The sequence below is a fragment of the Hemitrygon akajei genome, chromosome 12, assembly GCF_048418815.1.
Source record: "Hemitrygon akajei chromosome 12, sHemAka1.3, whole genome shotgun sequence".
Classification (NCBI taxonomy): Eukaryota; Metazoa; Chordata; class Chondrichthyes; order Myliobatiformes; family Dasyatidae; genus Hemitrygon; species Hemitrygon akajei.
The window spans coordinates 81,321,245-81,338,640 of record NC_133135.1 but is presented as its reverse complement, the minus strand read 5'-3'; positions in this window follow the sequence as shown (position 1 = coordinate 81,338,640).

The window sequence follows — 17,396 nt, the reverse complement described above, 5'->3', positions numbered from 1 at the left end:
CTGCTGTGATGAGGCCACACTCAGGTTGGAGAAGCACCACTTTATATTCCGTCTGGATAGCCACCAACCTGATGGCATGAACATTAATTTCTTGCCATCATGAAGTTCTGGTAATTGCCCCCCTCCCCTTCACCATTCTCCATTCCCATTTCCCTCTCTCACCTTATGTCCTTACCTGCCCAACACCTCCGTCTGATACCCCTCCCACTTCCCTTTCTTCCATGGCCTTCTGTCCTCTCCTATCAGATTCCCCCCTTCTCCAGCCCTTTATCTCTTTTACCTGCTTCCCAGCTGTTTACGTCACCCCTTCCCCTCCCCTGGTTTCACCTTTCACCTAATACCTACTACCTTGTACCTCTTCCTCCCCTCCCCCCATCTTCTCACTCTGACCCCGTCTTTTATTCTCCAATCCTGATGAAGGGTCTCAGCTCGAAACATCTGTGTTTTACTCTCTTCCATATATGCTGCCTAGTCTGCTGAGTTCCTCAGCGTTTTGTGTGTGTTGCTTTTATTGAATATAATGAGTTTAATTGGATAATTATGCTGACATTTTTCAATAGTTCAACTAAACTAAAAATATTTTGTTAGTGATTTTTGTTTGAACTCAGTGTCTGAGGCTTCTCGCTAAAGTGTCCAACAATGATCAAGCAGCATTGATTCTAGTTGCCCTGATACTGTTGCTTTCACCATGCTCGTCACTGACAGTGCCAGGGTTTACAGCAAAGAAGTCTAAATGGGAACGCAGAAAATCAATCTTCAGTGACATGCTGCTCTTCACGGTTTTGGATGCTTGAAACATGCTGTCAACCAGTTGCACATAGTTTGGTGCTCTGTAGTTGCCAAGAAAATTTTCAGCAACATCCTTGAATGCCTTCCATGTGATTTTCTCCGGTCCCACTAGAAGTTCTTTGAATTGCCTATCATTGATGACCTGCTTGATTTGTGGACCAACAAAAATGCCTTCCTTAATCGTGGCATCAGTTATTCTGACTTTAATTATCAATTGAAATAACAAATATAGGCAATTTTTTAGAAATGGTGCATGATAGGGAAATTTCATGGTGATTTTCATGATCAGCAACCCTTCATCAGCCCACACTGATGAACGTAGAGCAGTGGATGTAGTGGATATAGATTTCAGTAAGGCATTTGATAAGGTTCCCCATGTGAGGCTCAATCAGAAAGTAATGAGGTATGGGATCCAAGTAGACCTTGCTTTGTGGATCCAGAATTGGCTTGCCCACAGAAGGCAAAGGGTGGTTGTAGATGGTTCATATTCTGCATGGAGGATGGTGACCTGTGGTTTTCCGTAGGGATCTGTTCCGAGACCCCCCCCCCCCCCCACCCTCTTTGTTACAGGATGACATCGATAGGATGCAGAAATGGGCTGAGAAGTAGCAGCTGGAGATCAACCCAGAGAAGTGTGAAGTGGTTCACTTTGGTAGGTCAAATTTGAAGATAGAATATAATATTAATGGTAAGGCTCTTGGCAGTGTGGAGGATCAGCGAGATCTTGGAGTCTGTGTCCATGGGACAATCAAAGCTGCTTAACAACAAAAAGAGCGTTGTTAAGAAGGTGTATGGTGTGTTGGCCTTCATCAACTGTGGGATTGAGTTCAAGAGCCGTGAGGTAATGTTACAGCTTTTTAAAAATTCAGTTAGACCCCACTTGGAGTACTGTCTTCATTTCTGGTTACCTCACTACAGGAAGGATGTGGATACCATAGAAAAAGTGCAGAGGAGATTTACAATGATGTTGCCTGAATTGGGGAGCATGCCTTATGGGAATAGGTTGAGTGAACTTGGCCTTTTCTCCTTGGATTGATGGAGGATGAGAGGTGTATAAAATGATGAGGGGCATTGATAGTGTGGATAAACAAAGGCTTTTTCCCAGGGCTGAAATGGCTAACATGAGGGGCCATAGATTTAAGGTGCTTGGAAATAGGTACAAGGGGGATGTCAGAGGTAAGGTTTTCACACAGAGAGTGATGGGTGTGTGGAATGCACTACTAACGATGGTGGTAGAGGTGAATACAACAGGGTATTTTAAGAGACTCTTAGATAGGTACATGGAGCTTAGAAAAATAGAGGGCTATGTGTTAGGGGAATTCTAGGAAGTTTCTAGAGTAGGTTACATGGTTTTCACAACACCGTGGGCCAAAGGGGCTATAATGTGCTGTAGATTTCTATGTTCTAAGTAATGAACTCCTGGCATTGTAGGATATGTATCTCAGTTTTTCATGTTCTCAGTTAATGAAAATACAGGGTGTGTGGGGAGAGAGACTGGAATTTATCCTTTGACCTATATCACAAAACTAAGGGACTCAGCAGGTCAGGAAACCTCGATGGAGAGAAATAAATAGCCAGTGTTTCAGGCTGAGATACTTCGTCAGGACACAGAACTAAGACTATTTTGCATCTCATCTTCTCACTATAATATAAATAGCTGCACTTTACTAAATTTCTAAAGCATGGTTGTCCCTTAATTGTGGCTCTGTGGTTGGAACCTGCCCGGGAATTGAAACTTTACAAGTCATCTGTTTTTTTAGTGTTTATTTATTTAGTGAGATTTAATTATGCGCAAGTCTTTGTCTTTCATCTGTGCTCCTTATTAAATTGCAGCTGAAAATATGTGGGTAGCAGCAGCCTATTATTTTGAACATACTTAATGAATGCCTCTGCAGCTGGGTTAGTCTGCTCTTACAGAAAGTAAACATAGTTATTAAAGTTAATTTATTTTAACAGACTTGGGACAAAGTACTTCTTCCTTTGTGCAAGTGCCATTCAAGCATATTTCTTTAAATCTGCAGTTCAGCACAATTCAATGAGATCACATGCTGAGCCACAGAAAGCATCTCACAGCTGTAACCTCAAGTACCCTTTCCATCCTCTCCTCTTGAATCAATAATGGGAGGGGTTTGTCACATATAATGACATGGGTGTTTATTGCATAACTACAGTCTAAGTGTAATGCTATGTTTTCATTATGAAAAAAAACTTGCACGCTTTTAATTCCAAATGAATGCCACAAACCTTGAGGATCTTTAGAGAAAAGAGAGTTAATAGAGGTGATTTAATATTTCTTCCTTTTCTGAAGGATTTGGCTATACAGAATATCTCTAACTAATCTTTCAAAACCATTCACGTTGCCTCAAACATTTCATTCTTAAAATATCTTGATCATGCATAACTTTCTTTAAAAATGGGCAGATTATACCATGTGGTGGAGCTTTCAAGCTTTCTTTGTTTCTGTGATTGTGAGATTTTGTTCTAACGGATGTTAACTAATAGGGAAACAGAGAATAGTGCAACAACTCATCATAAAAGCAAAAGGATATGCATGCAGGAAATCTGGTAAATGAACATAAAATGCTGGAAATAGGCTTTCCTACAGCTGGTGTCTCTTGAAGTGTGAATATCAAGTACTAGCATAGCTCTTCATGAAACAGCTCAGGGTATTCATCAAACTGAGCTGATAGAGTTGCTTTCATCAAATTCTTGAGGCCTACCTAACCTAGCCTTACTTTCATGTTCTGTTCCAGAACATCAAACCTGATTTAATTTTGGCTCGGAATGCTGTTGTTGTTTGCATGATTTGTGTTTTTTCCTTTCTTTTGCGTATTGGGTGTTGGTCCTTTATTTTAATTTTTATTCTTTTTTTTCTTTAATTGGGTTCTTTCAGGTTTCTTGCTTTGCAGCCACATGTAAGCAAGCAAATCTCAAGGTTATATAATTTATACATACTTTGATAATAAAAGAATCTTGAATCTTGATCCCTGAGCTGGAACAAGAAGAAGGTGCTTCACTTTCACCACTTCCCAATGCCTCAAGTATTCTTTCATCGAGATCCTTTAGCCAGTGTGGGTATGAATGAATCTGAGTGACCCCCTTCAGTTTCACTGTGCCATCTAAATCCCGGTTCACACATCACAAATTCCTCATCAACCATGTCAAGATCCGTTGACAGTCTTTGGCTCAATGTGCACTAATGTATGGAAAGGTTCAGTGAAATTTTCATCATGCAGTCTAGAAATCCATCTGGTTCACCACTTCATTGTCTCACTCATGCCCTCTACTGTTCTTCCCAAAAGGCTTCACATTGCTTAGTTCCCTGGTCTCACTTTACCGATACCAGTAAATAGACTTGAAGACCGGTCTCAGAATAGGTGGGGGGTGGGGGGGGGGGGGGGTGCGTCCTTTTAGAATGGAGATGATGAGGAGGAATTTCTTTAGCCAGGGTGTGGCAAATCTGTGGAATTCTTTGTCACAGGCAGCTGTGGAGGCCAAGTGTTTATGTATATATTTAAGGCAGAGGTTAATAGATTCTTGAATGATCGGAGCATGAAGGGATACAGGGAGAAAGCAGGAGTCTGGGGTTGAGAGGAAAAATGGATCAGCATGATGAAATGGCAGAGCAGATTTGATGGGCCAAATGACCTATTTCTGCTCCTATAGCTTATGCTCTTATGGTCTTATACGAGGGATGATTGATAAGTTTGTGACCTAAGGTAGAAGGAGTCAATTTTAGAAAACCTAGCACATTTATTTTTCCTACATTTTCACATTTACTCCAGTGGCCGTGGAGCTCCTTGACGCCTTCTACCTTGGGCCACGAACTTATCAATTGAAGTATTGAAAGAGTCGAAAGTACCAGCTGCAAGTCATTTTGACTTGACTGTTGAGAAGTTCAGTAGGATTGAATCAGTGATATTCAGCTAGGTCTAAGTAAACCCCTTTGTGCCACAGTTCCAGAGGTCACCCAAGATTCTAAAAATGTAAGCAATACTTCCTCCTAAAAACATCTTGGAAGTAAGAGACTTTGCTTCAGAGGTGAGGTGAGAGTGACTGCTCAATACAAAAGCAACATTTGATTGAGTGTGGTTTGAAGGAGCTCTGATAAAATTGAAGTCAATAGATATCAAGGAAAACACTTCAATGATTGTAGTCATGCTTCACTCAAAGGAAGATGAATTTGTTTTTCTGAGATCAATCATCCCAGCTTCAGAACGTCACTGCTGGGATTTCCTAGAGCTGTGTCCCTGACTTCACCATTTCCAACGGCTCCATTTTCCTTTCTTCATCAGGATGCTCACGTGCACAATGCTCAGTTCCATTCTCTGCTCCTCAGTAGATGATCCATTCATGTTTGTCAAGGCATGGACCGGTGAGTGGCATAACAATCATAGCACAAAACTGTCAAATAATTACCACCTCCACAAAGAAGTGTCTGTTTGTCCAATCCTTACATTAACTGATATTATCATCACCAGAAATTGCACCGTTAATACCCTGAAGTTCACCATTGCTCAGAAACTCATAAGAACTGGCTACAACAGCAGGTCAAAGTCTGGGTACCCTGATGTGAGTGTTTTACCTGCTGAACTCCAAAGCCATCAACAAAGCTCAACTCAGGAGCGTTTTAGAATATTTCTCACCTGCCTGACTGAGTCCAGCACTGAAAATGTCTTGCTGGTTGGGCCAGGGACATGGGTGTTTGGGGAGAGGGGAGAACATTGTCTGGCTGAGTAATTACAGATGCCATTCATAGGAGCAGTGGTGGTGAGGCCGATGAATGATTAGCATGGTGAGGAGCCCAGAATCATACACATTAGACCAGTAGATCTGATGGAATAGTTTCCTGAGCAGGTGCCTGTGGCTTTCAAGCAAGATCTGGAAGAATTAATAGACGGCCTGGACAGACTATATACCTGGACTCCAGTAACAAAAGCAATGCTTTGATCAGGTCAATGGTAACAATGTCTAAGAAGGATTGATCGTTGTATGTACATTTAGATAGTAAGTACTTGAATAAAGCTGTTTGTAGAATCATAAGCTACAGCACAGAAGAAGGCCATTTGGCAGTCTGAGGTACCCACCTGCTTCAAGCAGGCTTCAATTGTACCGCTGCCTAAGAAGAATGTGGTAGCCTGGCTCAATGGCTGCCATTCCAGTGGCACTTACACCCACTGCGATGAATTGCTTTGAGAGGCTGGTGATGAGACATATCAGCTCCTGCCTGAGTAGTGTTACGAACCCCGTAACTGGGTCACTTACCAGCAAAGATAGAGAGGTCAGTTGAGGTCTGATGGTACTATTTTTAAATGTTTTTATTTATAAGGGGGCACAAAAGTAAGGTTAATACAAACATTCAGATAATATACGTCGTCAATACTCAATCTAAAGCGCGGGTATAGTAATAATCATCAATAAGAAGTAGCTCTATCGTTTTGTCTAGGGGTAAAAATATTGTCCGATGGAAATATAAAAGTCTTTCAAGTTCATGCAGGCTTTTAGCCTTTTGGGGACCGCTGGGTTTCACGTGTTGGAGAGAGAGAGAGATTTTTGGTGAGAAAAGAAACTTGCCAGTCTTTTGGGCGCAAACCGTTGAATCGGGAACGTGGGTTCCCCGTTGTCAGTTCGAAGTCCTTTTCGGTGTTATCAGCCACCCGTTCCCCAGGCAGGGGGAAACGAACCACACGTGGCTTCCGAATAGCTTCCCGTTATCACGGGAGTGATGAGCGATGGTGTCTCCTTCTGGTGCGTCGCTAGGGGACTGCCTCCTGCAGCCCCTTTTTATCTTGACTTGCAGAGTTGTAGATATCAATCAAGGTGGGGTGATACAATCCCCACCCCACATTGCCCGAGGGTGTACACGTAGCCCTGCTAGCTGGCACGTAGCATAGGGTTGCAATCCACAAAGGTGTCTCCAAGAAACAAAGCTCAAATCCGTTGCCTTGTCTTTCTGAGGATTCTCTCTCATTTCCTGGGTCCAAGACCCGAATTAATAGAGATCTTGCGATTCTCAGGAAGGAGGGGGCTGGGATCATGACAGTAGCAACTTGGATCTGCTTCAATTTGCCGACCGTGCAACATGTCTACAGCAGGCGCCACCTCACTGGCTCTTCACTCAACCCTGGAATACCGAAACAGCAAAGGTGCATATATCAGGATGCTCTTTATCAACTACAACTTCCTAAAGATTCAGCATGACATCGAAAACTATAACGTAGACGTGTTGTGCAGAGCATATGACTGGCTGCATCACAGCCTGGTATGGAAGCACCAATGGCCTTGAACAGAAAATCCTACAAAACGTAATGGATACAGTACAGCCCAGTCCATTACAGCTAAAGCCCTCTACACTATCAAGTACATGTACATGAAATGTTGTTGCAGGAAGGAAGCACTCATCGTCAGGAACACCCACCCCCCCAGGACAAGCTCTCTTCTCGTGGCTGCTGTCAGGAAGAAGGTACAGGACCCTCAGGACTCACATCACCAGGTTCAGGAACAGTTACTACCCCTCAAGCATCAAAGGCCTGAACCAAAGGGAATAACTTCACTCCACTAGGCATTGAAATGTTCCCACAACCAATGGACACATTTTCTAAGGTGTGGTCTTTCACTGATTCTGTTATGGACATTACTCTGTAAATAAAATTAGCTATTGTTAACAATAACAAGTGTAGCACTTCCTTACAGGGTGCTAAAGTCTCTCCATCATTTTTGCGTGCTTTGGTGTGTGGACTTTATCAACAATCTGTATGCCTTTGTAAGGCACTGTTAGAAGTATACAGTGTGTCACTCGGGGTCAGATCTCCATGAGGAAGATTTTTCTTTGGAAGATATATTGATTTGTGGAAGTAATTCAGGAAATAGAAACCAAAGTTGATGATTCTTACATCATTTCCTCTTTATCCCCCTCAGGTGGATCCATCTGTCACCTACCTGCTCTTGCTCCCCCTATTCCCCCTTGGATTTTTTATATATGATTACTGGATATCTCCCCTCTTTCTTTCCAAACCTCAGGAAGGGTCTCAGTTTATTGTCAATTTCCCTCCATAGATGCTGCCTGTCCCACTGAGTTCCTCTACCATTTTGGGAGGTACTGATAAATCTATGGCTATAAATCTCAGAAAAGAAATGGAAGAAGCATTTCAAGGCCATGATAAATGTTTAATTTCATTTCTTCAGTGATGCAGGAATTACACTAAATAAAGATGCAATGAAAGTTCAGAGACAATGCATTGTTTGGGTGTAACATGTAGGCCAAGGATATTGTCCAGATTGAGCCAAGATTTCAGAAATGCCAAAAACACCAGCAGATAAAGTAGGGATTTCACAAGGAAAGCAACATTAACTCATCAGCTCAAATAATTGAGTCTGTTGTCCCTATCCCAATATGACAACCCTCTCTCTTTCCTTCTTTTCAAATCCACAATCACTAAAGGAAATGGAGCGGAGTTTTGGTGTTTGTTGGGTAGGGTGCTCTTGAGACATAAATGAGCTGCTGGAATTAAAGGCGATTGATATTTGTCTTTGAGGAAACACACTCAAAACGCTGGAGGTGTGCATTGCCTCAGATTTGCAGCATCTGCAGCTCTCTTGTGTCTACCGTTTTTAAGTGTTGGTTCCTGAATGGTGGGAAAGCTGAAGCCAGGGACTACCAGATACAGCTTTGGTAGGGGTTGGTAAAAGTGGAAATGATAAGGATTGGGATCAAAGCTAAGAGGGAAAGGTTCAACCAATCCTAAAAATAAGGTTGGAGACACGAGGGATTACAGATGCTGGAATCAGGAGCAAACAATGGAGATGCAAGAGTCTGCATCAGCAGAATCTGGCCTTTAATCTCCCCTCCGCACACCCTGCTTCCTGCTCCATTACCTCTCCATATGCTTTTTCCCTCACTCTCTTGTCCACCTTCATCTATAATTCACGTACCTCTTCTCCCCTAGCAAGCAGAACCTGCCTGTCATCTCAATCCCACATTTGTCCACCAAACGCATGGACAGCACCATATCCCTGCCCTTCCATGTAGTGGCCGTATAGTGGCAGACCACAGTACGTGTGCTTGCAACACTGTGTGTCAGACAGGGTGGTCAGCAGCACTGGGGCTCCACAGGGGACTGTCCTGTCTCCCTTTCTCTTCACCATTTACAGCACAGAGTCTTGCCAACTTCAGAAGTTTTCTGATGACTCAGCCATAGTTGGATGCATCGACAAGGGAGATGAGGCTGAGTACAGGACTACGGTGGGAAACTTTGTCACATGGTGTGAGCAGAATCATCTGCAGCTTAATGTGAAAAAGACTAAGGAGCTGGTGGTGGACCTGAGGAGGGCTAAGGCACCGGTGACCCCTGTTTCCATCTGAGGGGTCAGTGTGGACATGGTGGAGGATTACAAATACCTGGGGATACAAATGGACAATTAACTGGACTGGTCAAAGAACACTGAGGCTGTCTACAAGAAGGGTCAGAGCTGTCTCTATTTCCTGAGGACACGGAGGTCCTTTAACATCTGCTGGACGATGCTGAGGATTTTCTATGAGTCTGTGGTGGCCAGTGCTATCATGTTTGCTGTTGTGTGCTGGGGCAGCAGGCTGAGGGTAGCAGACACCAACAGAATCAACAAACTCGTTCGTAAGGCCAGTGATGTTGTGGGGTTGGAACTGGACTCTCTGACGGTGGTGTCTGAAAAGAGGATGCTGTCCAAGTTGCATGCCATCTTGGACAATGTCTCCCATCCACTCCATAATGTACTGGTTAGGCACAGGAGTTCATTCAGCCAGAGACTCATTCCACTGAGATGCAACACTGAGCGTCATAGGAAGTTATTCCTGCCTGTGGCCATCAAACTTTACAACTCCTCCCTCGGAGTGTCAGACACCCTGAGCCAATAGGCTGGTCCTGGACTTATTTCCACTTGGCATGATTAACTTATTATTATTTAATTATTTATGTTTTTTAAATATTGCTATATTTCTTCACTATTCTTGGTTGGTGCGGCTGTAATGAAACCCAATTTCCCTCGGGATCAATAAAGTATGTCTGTCTGTCTGCCTGTCTGTCTGTCTGTCTCACCTCTCCACTCTCAGACCTGGTGTAGTGTTTCAATCCGTAACATTAACAAATCCTTTCCTTCCATAGATCTGCTCGACCCATTGAGTTCCTCCAGTAGATTGTTTGTTTCTCCTGGAAGTAGATGTGCCTGCACCTCCAAAACCACATACTGGCCCAAGCTGCTGCTGTCTCCATTCTACTTCTTTGAATCCTGTACATGTAACTCCAGCCAAGATGGTTAGCCAGCTTTAAATTAAAATCAGGATCTTGAGAAATTTCCTGCTCTGTTATTAATATGAGAGATCAGGGTCACATTACACAATTTTAACAAGTATTATTACCCATGTCAACTTTCCTATCCATCACAAAATTGGAATTTCCTCTTGATTTTGCTAATGTGATGGAACATTAACTGTTTTTTGCAGAATATCTGACCACAGGATATGAGCAGTCTCCATGGATAATTTATTTAGGAAGTACAATGAGTTAAGGCACAACATCAGTTCGGGAAGATGTTGAACTCTGGGGGGGGGGGGTGGGGGATGATTAGGGATTGTGGGATGGGAAACCTGAATCTGCTGCATTTTACCCACTACCGCAACAGGATACAGTCTCACTGGCCCTCCACTCCGTTTTGAGGCACCAAGACAACAGCAAAACTTACCTCAGGTTGCTGTTCATCAATTACAGCTCAGCGTTCAATATCATTATTCCTTCAATATTAATAACCAATCTTTCAGTCCAACCCAGTCCATCATGGGAAATGCTCTCCCCACCATTGAGCACATCTACATAGAGTGCTATCGCAGAGAAGCAACATCCTCCATCAAAGACACTCACCAACGCAGGCCACGTTCTCTTGTCACTGCTGCCATCAGTAAGAAGGTACAGGAGCCTCAGGACGCACACCCCACCAGGCTTAGGAACAGTTATTACCCCTCAACCATCAGGCTTTTGACCCAGAGGGGATAACCTCTCTCAGCTTCTCTTGCCCCATCACTGAACTATTCCTACAACCTATGGACTCACTTTCAAGAACTTTTCATCTCATGTTCTCAATATTATTTCTTCTTATTATTTTTATGTTTCATATTTACACAGCTTGTTGTCCTTAGCACATTAGTTGTTTGTCCATCCTATTGCAAGCAGTCTTTCATTGATTCTATTATGTTTCTTGTATTCACTGTGAATTTCAGGGTTGTATATGGTGACATATATCTACTTCAATAGTAAATTTACTTTTAACTTTTGAACTTTAAATACTCGAAACCTGTGCCTTTGTACCTCCCTCGGCCACTGAATCACTGACTTCCTTATTGGGAAATTACAGTCAGGGTGGATCGGTAATAACATCTCCTCCTCGTTGACTATCACCAAAGGCACACCTCAAGGATGCATACTTATCCCATTACTCTACTCCCGCTACACTCAGGACTGTGTGGCTAAGCACAGCCATCTATAAATTTGCCAATGCCACCACTGCCTTTGGTATAATCTCAGATGAGGATGAGGAGGCATACAGGAGTAAGATAGATTGGCTGGTTAAGTATGTTGTAACAACAGCTTCATACTCAGCAAAACCAAGAAATTGACTGTGAACGTGAGGAAGGGGAAGTCAGTAGAGTCCTGACGAAGGGTCTCGGCCCGAAACGTCGACAGTGCTTCTCCTTATAGATGCTGCCTGGCCTGCTGTGTTCCACCAGCATTTTGTGTGTGTTGTTTGAATTTCCAGCATCTGCAGGTTTCCTCGTGAGAGCCCATAACATTCCACATTGAGAAGTCAGCAGTGGAAACGCTGAACACCTTCTAGTTCCAGAGTGCCAGCTTCCTAGGCCCGACACATTGATGCAATCATAAAAAAGGCAGGTCATGTTTCTACCTAGTTAGGAGTTTGAGGAGATACGGTATGTCACCAAAGGCTCTTGAAAATTTCTATAGATGTACGATGAAAAGCATTCTAATTGGTTGTATCACAGCCTGGTATGAAGCTTCAGTGCTCAAGATTGCAATAGGTAACAGTGTGATTAGCTCAGTTAGCTTAATCACAGCAACAACTCCCCTCACTATTGCGAACATCTTCAAGAGTCGTTGCTTCAAAAAGATGGCATCCATCACTAAGGACACTCTCCAACGTGGACATGCCTTCTTCTCATTATTACCATCAGGGAAGAGGTAGAGGAGCAGGAAGATCCACACTGATTGATTCAGGACAGCTTCTTCCTCTCCAAATCCCAGTTTGGAACAGTCCATGAGCCCATGAACACTACCTCAGTGTCCCTTTTTCATCTGCACTATTTGCTTTTGTGATGCACAGATTTGTATGTTTTTGCGCTGTCAAACAATAAATTTCACGTCATGTGTCAGTGGTAATAAATCTGATTCTGAAGCAACACACAAAATGTTGGATGAACTCAGCAGGTCAAATGGAATGAATGGAGGGGAAATAAACATTTGCTGTTTTGGGACAAGATCCTTCATCATTCCTCTCCATCATTTTGCATATGACTCTGGATTTCTAACATCTACAGAATCTCTTGTGTTTCTGATTCTGAAGGTGAGTTTTACACATACAATTTTTCAGAAGATCCATTTAGTAGAGAACGGAAGGGACACACCCACGTGGAGCATTGTGGTGAGCAATTTTCTCTTCCCCGCCATTTTTCATGAAGCAGTTCTTAACTTCTTAACTGATAAGAATAAAAGCCTCTCTCGATCCATGAGTGGCTGGGTGAAATGACAGCACAAAGCACCAGTGTTATTTTATCTGGTCTATGGTTCTGGAACTATACCAAATATGGAACCACAATACATTTTGTGAAAAACATCTGTTGCCAGTCAATTCAAGCTGCAGCTTCTTCCAACATGTGTTTGTGTTTGACGAAGTCCCTCATGGGAGGCTAATGCTGAAGATTAATATGCATGGGATCTGTGGTGAATTGGCTGTTGGGATTCTGAACTGGCTTGCGCATAGAAGACAGAGGATAGTGGTTGAAGGGACTTACTCGAGCTGGAGGTGTTCTGCAGGGATCTGTGCTGGGACCTCTGCTGTTTGGGATGTTTATAAATGACCTGGATGAAAATGTAGATGGGTGGGTTAGTAAATTTGCAGATGACACCAAGATTGGTAAAGCATACAGCATGATATAGATCAGCTACAGATATGGACTGAGAAATAGAAGGTAGAGTTTAACATAGATAAATGTAAGGTGTTGCTCTTTGGTAGGGCAAATACAAGGGGACAGTGCACCGTTAAGGGCAAGGTCCTTAACAATGTTGCTGAGCAAAGATCTGGGATCCAATTTCATAGCTTGATAGCGGGTACACGGGTCGATAAGAGGTTAAGAAGGCTTGTGTAATGCTTGCTTTTATCAGTGAAGGCATTAAGTTCAAAAGTCAGGAGGTTATGTTGAAACTTTATAAACTTTAGTTAGGCCACATAACTGCATAAATTCATGATCGCCCCACTATAGGAAGGATGTTGAGGCTTTGTGTGCAGAAGAGGTTTACCAAGACACTGCCTGGTTTAGAGAACATGTTGCTTTTTCATTGTTATTTCATGGTACAAATAATCACTGTAATTCTTCCTTTATCCCTGTAATAGATTTGTAACTCCATTAAATCCATGTTTATAATTTATAAGCACCAGAAGTTCTGCAGATGTCGGTAATCTAAAACAAAATCCTGAGGAACTGAGGAGGTCAGGCAGCACACATGCAAATGAACAAATAGTCAACGCTTTGGGCCAAGATCCTTCTTCAGGACTGGAAAAGAAGGGGGAAGATACCAGAATGAAAAGGTGGGAGGAGGGGAAGGAAGAGAGTTAGAAGGTGATAGATGGGTGGGAAAGGTAAAGGGCTGGAGAGGAAGGAATCTGATAAGAGAGGAGAGTGGACCATAGGAGAAAGAGAAGGAAGAGAGGCACCAGTGGAAGGTGATAGGCAGGTGTGAAGAGGCATGAGGTCAGAGTGGGGAAAAGAAGAGGAGAGGGGAAGGGAATTTTTTTTACCAGAAGGACAAGTTGATATCAGTGCCATCAGGTTGGAGGCTACCCAGACGGAATATAAGGTGTTGCTCCCCCACCCTGAGGGTGGCACAGGAGGAGGACATAGACCAGCATATCGGAATGAGTACACGAATGGGAATTAAAATGTCTGGCTACAGGGAGGTTCCAATTTTGGTGGATGGAGCGGAGGTGTTTGACAAACTGATTCCCCGAATTACGATGGCTGTCAACAATGTAGAGAAGGCCACATCGGGAGCACCGAATACAATGGACTGACTTCCTGCTTCAAAGCATTCTTTATGCAATGCATATGAACCCTTCACATATGCAATGCATATGTGAGCATCTGTGATGGGAACTACAAACCCCATTTCCAGAAAAGTTGGGATATTTTCCAAAATGCAATAAAAACAAAAATCTGTGATATGTTAATTCACATGAACCTTTATTTAACTGACAAAAGTACAAAGAAAAGATTTTCAATAGTTTTACTGACCAACTTAATTGTATTTTGTAAATATACACAAATTTAGAATTTGATGGCTGCAACACATTCAACAAAAGTTGGGACAGAGTTAAAATAAGATTGAAAAGTGCACAGAATATTCAAGTAACACCGGTTTGGAAGACTCCACATTAAGCAGGCTAATTGGTAGCAGGTGAGGTATCATGACTGGGTATAAAAGTAGTGTCCATCAAAGGCTCAGTCTTTGCAAGCAAGGATGGGTCGTGGCTCACCCCTTTGTGCCAAAATTCGTGAGAGAATTGTTGGTCGGTTCAAAAGGAACATTTCCCAATGCAAGATTGCAGAGAATTTAGGTCTTTCAACATCTACAGTACATAATATTGTGAAAAGATTCAGAGAATTCAGAGACATCTCAGTGCGTAAAGGGCAAGGTCAGAAACCACTGTTGAATGCGCGTGATCTTCGAGCCCTTAGGCGGCACTGCCTAAGAAACCGTCATGCTACTGTGACAATTATAGCCACCTGGGCTCGGGAGTACTTCGGAAAACCATTGTCACTTAACACAGTCCGTCACTGCATCCAGAAATGCAACTTGAAACTGTATTACACAAGGAGGAAGCCATACATCAACTCTATGCAGAAACGCCGGCGAGTTCTCTGGGCCTGAGCTCATCTCAGATGGACCGAAAGACTGTGGAACCATGTGCTGTGGTCAGATGAGTCCACATTTCAGCTAGTCTTCGAAAAAAACAGGCGTCGAGTTCTCTGTGCCAAAGATGAAAACGACCATTCTGATTGTTATCAGCGAAAGGTGCAAAAGCCAGCATCTGCGATGGTATGGGGGTGCATCAGTGCCCACGGCATGGTTGAGTTGCATGTATGTGAAGGTACCGTTGGCTCTGAGGCATATATTAGGATTTTAGAGAGACATATGTTGCCATCAAGGCGATGTCTATTCCCGGGACATCCATGCTTATTTCAGCAGGACAATGCCAGACCACATTCTGCACGGGTTACAACAGTGTGGCTTTGTAGACACAGAGTGTGTGTGCTTGACTGGCCTGCTGCCAGTCCAGATCTATCTGCTATTGAAAATGTATGGCGCATCATGAAGAGGAGAATCAGACAACGGAGACCACGGACTGTTGAGCAGCTGAAGTCTTATATCAAGCAAGAATGGACAAGATTTCCAATTGCAAATCTACTACAATTAGTATCCTCAGTTCCAAAACGATTAAAAAGTGTTATTAAGAGGAAAGGTGATGTAACACAATGGTAAACATGCCTCTGTCCCAACTTTTGTTGAGTGTGTTGCAGCCATCAAATTCTAAATTTGTGTATATTTACAAAATACAATTAAGTTGGTCAGTAAAACTATTGAAAATCCTTTCTTTGTACTTTTGTCAGTTAAATAAAGGTTTACGTGAATTAACATATCACAGATTTTTGTTTTTATTGCATTTTGGAAAAATTCCCAACTTTTCTGGAAATGGGGTTTGTACTTGAGAGAAATTGCAAAAATGGCATTTCATAGAGTATTTATGTTTCTGGTTTTGAAAGCTAGCAAAGTAATATTCCTGGTAAAGCAGATTTTGAATTTCATTTGATGTACTGTCAGATGTAAAGCTAACAGAAATTTTAAAGCAGCTGTTACTTAAATCGATAGCAAAAGGAACTCCTTTTATTTCCTGTCACTGTTTCTCTTGGGTCACAGAATTACTACGCAGATTTTTGATAGAAGCTCTGTGTTGTTATCTGATAAACCTCCTCTCTTACACAAATCACTGTGGTAATGAAACATGAAAATCTGTAAGAATGTCCTGTGTAATGGTCTGAGCTAAGCTCACAGGAGAAGATCAGCCGCTCTCTGTGCTTGCCTCCAGTAGTCGTTGCCATTGATTTTGCTGATATCTTTACATGAGGTTAGCACAAGCAACCAAAGAGGAATTTCTCTCCCTTATGTGCTTTGATCTCGAAAACATTCTTATCACCACATTACTCAACTAATTCTTTTTTAAAATTTGTTTTTTTTTTCCAATAGTACAATATCTGTGGCCCTGAAGTATTTCCTTCTAGCAAAATTGAGAGGAAGAGAAGTGGTTCGGCCAATTCTCTTCTCTTCATTTTGTATTAGAAAAATGTGAGAATATTAGTTTACAATATCCATTCAAATTCAATTTCCTTTATCTGACACGATGCTTTTGAGGGACTATCCTTGTGATTTGAAGCTTTGTGACAACGTACGGATTTTATAAGACAGCGTGCACTGTAAACAAGTGCAGCCACTGAAAACTGATGCTTCTGAGTGTAACCATTGCTCAGGAATTGGGTGCTTTTGCAGACGAACTGGTGTCATTTTAGGCCAGGACAGTTCATCACTTTCGTCCATTTATGCTGCCTGACCTGTTGATTTTCTTCAGCATTTTTTGTGTGCTGTTTAAGGTTTCCAGCATCTGCAGAATCTTGTGTGTCTCCAAGTTGTTTAAACAGTAGTTTAAATTTTAGGAATTCTTAGTGGTCAGTGCATATTGACTGATAACCAATCAGTATTATTGAATGGAAAACAGGTGTAGTAGGATTGTCTACCATGAAGAAGTTTAAATCTTCTCTTTGATGAGTATAGGCAGAGACTGAAGACTGCAGCACCAGCAGTGAGGACCAAGAAGATATGGACAAAGGAAGCACAGGAACGCCTACAGGACTGCTTTGAATCGGTGGACTGGACTGTATTCAGGATTCATCTTCAAACCAGGATGAGTACGTTGCAGTTGTTACAGACTTGATTAAGACCTGTATGGATGAGTGTGTGCCCACAGAGACTTACTGTACATTTCCAAATCAAAAGTCGTGGATGAACCAGGAGGTACGTCGTCTGCTGAAGGCTAGATCTGTGGCATTCAAGAATGGTGACCCAGGCCTGTACCAGAAAACCGGGTATGATTTGCAGAGGGCTATTTCAAGAGCAAAGAGACAATTTTGAATGATATTGGAGATGACATCGGATGCACGGCAACTCTGGCAAGGTCTGCAAGGCATTACTTCCTACAAAGCGAAACCCAATAGCAGAAAGGCAGTGATGCTTCACTAC